Source organism: Rattus norvegicus, chromosome 11, assembly GCF_021556685.1.
Source record: "Rattus norvegicus strain SHRSP/BbbUtx chromosome 11, alternate assembly SHRSP_T2T, whole genome shotgun sequence".
Lineage (NCBI taxonomy): Eukaryota > Metazoa > Chordata > Mammalia > Rodentia > Muridae > Rattus > Rattus norvegicus.
The window spans coordinates 46927475-46933474 of NC_141544.1; the positions used below are offsets into that span (position 1 = coordinate 46927475).

A 6000-nucleotide genomic window follows, 5' to 3' on the forward strand; every position below is an offset into this window, starting at 1 on the left:
TGCCAGAATGCAGGCACGTGTTTCAGGGTAGTGTGGCCACTGGGCATTTCACCGTGGGTAACCCACCACGTAGAATACTCCTTCTCTAACCATTAAGCTGCACTGCCCTTGGGAGCTCTTGGGGAAGCTAAGACCAAAGAGGGGGATTTGATTTTCTTAGCATCCATCATACTTAGCCACATCAGCCAAGAGATTCGTCACCTTCGTCAGCCTTCTACATAGTAATAAATGGCTACCAGCGTTCTTTCTTCTGAGGCTCAAGCTCAGCTGCATTCCTCTCTCCCTATATCCAGAGAGTAAAGGAAATTAGATTTGGATATTGTGTTCATTGGTTTGCTTGGTTGCTTTTTTTAAATCTTATTTTACATGTATGAGTGTTTTGTCTGAACATATGTCTATATACCACTTATGTGCCCGTGAAGGTCAGAGGTCATTGGATGCCCTGGAATTAGAGTTAGTTACATATAGTTGTGAGCCACCATGTGGTGGCTGGGAATCAAACCCGGGTCCTCTGAAGAGCAGTCAGTGCTCTTAACCACTGAGTCACCTCTCCCACTCTAGACTCATCTAAAACAAACAAACACCCAAGTGTTTTGAAAAACTGTGATCAAAATTGTGGGTTCTGGTATTTGGGATTCTGACTTAAATCTTGACTTTACTACTAAAAGTAAAGGTGGCCCCGCAAATTACTAATTTAAGCCTCAGTTTCATCACTGTAAAACCAGTTTAAGGCAGATCCTAACTGCATAACTCAGTCCTTGGATGAGCTGAGAAATGGATGCATGAACATCGCTAGACTCATTTCTGCTGAACCGCAGGTGGCCCCCAAATTGATCAGTGTGTCTAACCTCGTTCCCTCCCTGTTCCATGCCCAAGGGAGGATGTCACGTACCAAATGACAGAGACCATCAAGACGCTGTCTGCTACATCTGTGTGAGTTACACTGCGGGAACCGAGAAGTGGAAGATCCAGGTGCACGGTTTGGAAGGTGTACACACAGGGATGGGGATTATAATTATATTTAAGTTATATTTGGTGACTCGTGTAAGTGTGGCTCCAGGAACATCTACATGGCATCTACACAGCATCTACACAGCCTCTACACGGCACATCGATGCCTAAGTCTACGGCTTTTCGAACTTGCAATTGAGATGGATGGCTTGTTTCACGAGCTTTTCCTTCTCTATAATTTACTCCATTGAAGCCATCGCCAAATTAAACCTTTAGAAGAAAGGATATCGCTGGCACTGTCAAAACTAGAACTCTTGTTTTGTTAACTTATCTTCAATTCTGCATTTGTTCAAGGAAAACACTATACATGTGCGACTATACTGCTAGAATTACATGAACTTAGCAAGGTCGTACTACAGAAAGCCAAAGTAAGTTACTTTCCTGTTGCTGTTATAAAACGTCACAACCAAAGGCAGCCGGCTTACCGATGGGAAAGTATTTGGGCTCCTGACTCCAGAGGTGTAAGCATCTGTCATGGTAGGAAGAGACAGGCAGGGCAGCAGGAAGCTGAGCATTCACAACCATAGGCACAAAGTGGGGTGAGCAGGGGTGGGAGGGCTATAAACACTGGAAGCGCCTCGGTGACTTCCTTCCCTCAGCAAGGCTCTATCTCCCAACAACCGAGCCCCCCAACCCTACCAACTCAGATCAAGTGTCCCCCACACGGTTCTCATTCAAACCACCACAAATTGTATTTCACAAGCTTATAACAAGTATTTAAACGGTTTTAATTAATTAATTTTTGTTAATTTTTTCAAGACAGGGTTTCTCTTTGTGTAGCCCTGGCTGTTCCAAAGCTTGCTGGGCAGACCAGGCTATCCTGGAACTCATAGAGACTCTGCCTCCTGAGTGTTGGGATTAACACACTTGCAGTTTTAAAAAAATGTTTCTTTTCTTTTCTTTTCTCTTTCTTCCCTTTCCCTTTCCCTTTCTTTCTTTCTTTCTTTCTTTCTTTCTTTCTTTCTTTCTTTCTTTCTTTTTTGAAATAAAGTTTCTCTATGCAGGTCCCCCCCTCCCACTCCTCCCCCACCCCCCCAACCCCTAACGCCCCCCCTCCCATAAATCTCCTAAGGACAGGCAGTGAAATCCTTTAAAACGGTGAACCAGTTCCCAATATCCCACTTCCCTCTTTTGCACCCTTCTCCCATGACCTGTAGTTTCTGGTAGAGAAAGCTTAAAGAAAGTCAGATTTAGAGCAAAACAAGAAGAAAATAGTGTGACGTCTCTGGCTTATCTTCTTAAGCAATTTTATCCCCGGGGAGCTGTATTTCTACTTCTGCAATGACTCCAGAGAATAATGGTGGTGCTTCAGGTTGCAGCATCTATATGAGTGGCTGCAGGACCCTGGTCTGCTCTTTTGTGTCTCTCAACCCTAACTTACCCCAGTCATACAGAGAACATGAATGTGTCCTTTGCTGAATGCCAGTCACTACCTCACGTAACCTGTCTACACTAACATCATCTCTACACCGGCTCTGTGAGGTAAGGACTAACATGTCCATTTTACAGGTGAGGGGATGGAGAGGCAAGGGAGGTTAAAGAACTCAGCACTAGGACTGGAGCCCAGATGGCGTGGCCTCCAGAACCCTTATTCTTGGTCATGGTCCTACTCAATTCCAGAGCACTTCCAGGAAAAGAGAACAAGCCAGTCAGCATCTGGCTGCTGGGGTCATATTTGTTAAGGAAAGCCCTGGGGTTGAAGGCCATGCTTACAGGGAACCTAGGTGACACTCATCAGTGTAGACATTCTCAAACGTAAGTCACATTGGTTTATGGATCGAGTACATTGCACCATTAGCCATCGATGGTAAGCCTCTGGGTTTATACCTGGTTTTAATTCCTCCCTGGAGAGAGAAGCTGCTAGGCTGGTGGAGTACAGATAAGTTCCCCACCCCCTTTCCAGAGAAATGACTCCTCAGAGGAGTGTACAGTGAGAGCCCTGGGTCTCTCAGTCACGTCAGGTTTTCTAATTCCCTTGGGACCCAATCTGGCCAGCAACACCCATGCAAGTCAAAGCCCCAAGTAATCATCTACCTCCATGTCTTCAGTGACCAGAGCTATCCATCCTTGACAGCACCTTGACAAGCGAAGTCTATTTTTCTGGCATTGAGCTCGGACGGATACACTAATGGCTGTAAGTTCTAGGTACCCACAACCACTTACTAAATCAAGTCAGTGAATTAGTCATCAGCTCGACCTGCTTCACCAAGATGTGTGTTTCCCTTCCTTTCCTCCTTCTGTATCTTTCCTCTTACCTCTTTCTCCATCCCACGGCCTCACCTACAATTCGGCCTGTCCGTGATGGAGAGAAACACAAATATCAGAACGACATCAGAGACGGCACTCACAGTGTAGACGTGTCCTCCTCCAGGTCCAGAACTGTATCCGGGTGCCTGTCTGGAGCTCCTCTTGAACATCTTCTAGGGCCTTCTTGCCCAGGTGCCCCTGGCTCCTGCTTCTGCCTGGCAGGTTGTGTGCACCTCTGGGCAACTTCCCTAGTTCACCTTCCCCACCAATCAGATCTGCCTGGCTTTCCACTGGGCCCTCTCCTTCCCAAGGCTGCTGGTCACTCTGCTGGTGCCCAAGATGCTCAGGCTTCCCCCAGTCCCAGCCTGAGGCACACCTAGTTTCAGCTATCAACGCTGCCCTTTCAGAACATGCCATTCTGACTCAGTCCTCTTTAAAAGGGGCCAGTGTCTCACTCAGGCCGGCTCACAAAGTCACTGTTCTCTTAACAAAAGGCCAATCAAAGTCTGAGAGTCTTTCTCTGACGTCTCCACAGCTCGAATGACCTGTTTTCTTAGGCCTCATTGTTGCCGGTCACCACTAGTGACACTTGGTGTCCAAATTCAGAAGAAAGCTCAGATTGAGAGTGGTACTAAGAAACGGGAAATTATCCAGAGGAAAATCAAGGAGGTGAAGAGGTTCGGGGGAAGAAATACATGTGGTGGAAGGGCTGGAGAAAGATGAGATCAGAAGTTGCCGGAAAGGCAGCTCCACTCTGGTGAGAAGAAACACACAAGAAGCGTCTCCTTAGGTGACGGGGCGAAGACACAGCAAGGCTGTGAGGGAAGGACAGAGAGACTGGAAAGTACAACTTGTAAATAACTTTATTACCAGGGACGGTGACAGGAATTGTCCCTGCTTACCTGCTCACTGCCCAGGTCACCTCCATGGTGTGTTCACCTCCACTGAAGCCTGGGTCTAGAAAGGTCTTGTCCAGCAGAAGACAAGGCTCACGTTAGTCCACATGTGGCTTACGGCTGACCATAGGAGCTGCTACTCCATACTACTTGGTCTACCTTCTACCTGAGCTTTGCAATATAATGTACACAAGTTGCTTTGGTATAAGAGACTCTGCCCTGGCACCAGGGAAAGGCAAGACTGACTGGGAAACAGTCTGCAGCCACACAGGCCAACTGGGTCTCAGCTCTGCTCCCCATTTCCTGAAAGGCCTTGCACATGTGCCTTACATCTGCTTTGATCTTTAAATGAGTTTAGAAATACTGTCAACTGAGGAGCTGGAGAATGCTCAGCGGGTGACGCGCCATACAAGCGGGAAGAAAACAGGAAGAAAAATGTGAACAGGGCTATGCATGCCTGTCACCCCGTGTGGGCGTGTGCAGGGTGTGTGCAGGTAGACAAATTCCCAGAGCTCGCCGGGCAGCCAAGTTAGCTCAGTGAGAGACCCTCCCTCACAAAGTAAGGCTGATATCGACTGAGGGGGACACTTGATATTGACCTCCACAAACAGTACACAGGTGTACAGGCTAGCTCAGGTGCACAGGCTAGCTTACACATGCAAATATACTAGAGTGTCTCAGAGAGTCAATAGTGGGGTTCAAGTTCAAGGCCATTCACCTCCTTGGGGGTGGGGCTTTTCACCTCTCTATTTAGGTCCCCAGCTAACAAAATGAGGTCACCTACATCATGGGCATAATCCCCTCTGCTGTCTACTGTGTCACCTGAACCATGCTGGCTAGTTTTTAATGTCAACTCACCACAGGCTAGACTCATCTGCAAGGAGGGAACTTCGACTGAGAAAATGACAATAAAATCCAGCTTCGGAGCATTATCTTAATGAGTGATTGAGTGGGCGGGGCCATCCCTAGGCTGGTGGTCCTGGGTTCTATAAGAAGCAGGCTGAGTAAGCCAGGGGAAGCAAGCCAGTAAGCAGCCTCCCCTCCATGGCCTCTGCATTGGCTCCCGCCTCCAGGTTTCTGTCCTGCTTGAGTTCCTGTCCTAACTTCCCTTCAGTGATGAACAGAATGTGGAAATGTAAACCAAATAAACCCTTTCTTCCCCAACAGGTTTTTCGGTCATGGTGTTTCATTACAGCAATACCAAGCAATACATTAACCGAAGGCCTTCTCACAGAAACATCCAGGATAGCATTTGGCCTCATATCTGGACCATGGCACAACCAAGTTGACACACAGAATGAAGTGTCCCCATGGCATGGTTGCCCGTGTGAAGAGCTCTATACCTGTCTGGGTTTAGGGACAGTGTGTTAAGAAAATAATTTCTTTACTGAACGGTGCTTCATATGGTAGATCATTCCTTAGGACTATTGTTCCTCCCAACACACTCTGGGAAGGAAGTATGTGCATTAGGACGCTGTCAGCAAACAGCTGAGAAGACATGGAGGCCCGGGTGAGGTGACCAAGACAGGTGCCTGATGCGGTTGAGATGACAAGGACCCCCGCCCCTGTTAGGTGGCCAGGCAGGTGCCTGACACTGCTGTCCTCTGGGGAGGTGTAAAATTTTGATTAGAAAAATGAAAGGAGGCTGGTCATGGTGGCACACACCTTAAATCCCAGCACTCAAGAAGGAGAAGCCGGCCGATCTCTGTGAGTTCCAGGCTAGCCAGAGCTATGTAGAAAGACTCTATGTAGAAAGTCTCGAGAAGAAGAAGAAGAAGAGGGGGCTGGGGATTTAGCTCAGTGGTAGAGCGCTTACCTAGGAAGCGCAAGGCCCTGGGTTCGGTCC

The 6000-nt window shown here is 47.8% G+C and overlaps 1 protein-coding gene across 1 annotated transcript in view; it reads right to left on the reverse strand.

Annotated features, from left to right (window-relative positions):
* The window catches only part of Cldn14 (claudin 14), a 96976-nt gene extending 93308 nt beyond the window's left edge, over positions 1–3668 (reverse strand). Inside the window, exon 1 of the mRNA XM_087576427.1 lies at positions 3360–3668. The gene's annotated coding sequence lies outside the window, so the exon portion shown is untranslated. The remainder of the gene's footprint in view (positions 1–3359) is intronic.
* Between the last annotated feature and the right edge of the window lie 2332 nt (positions 3669–6000).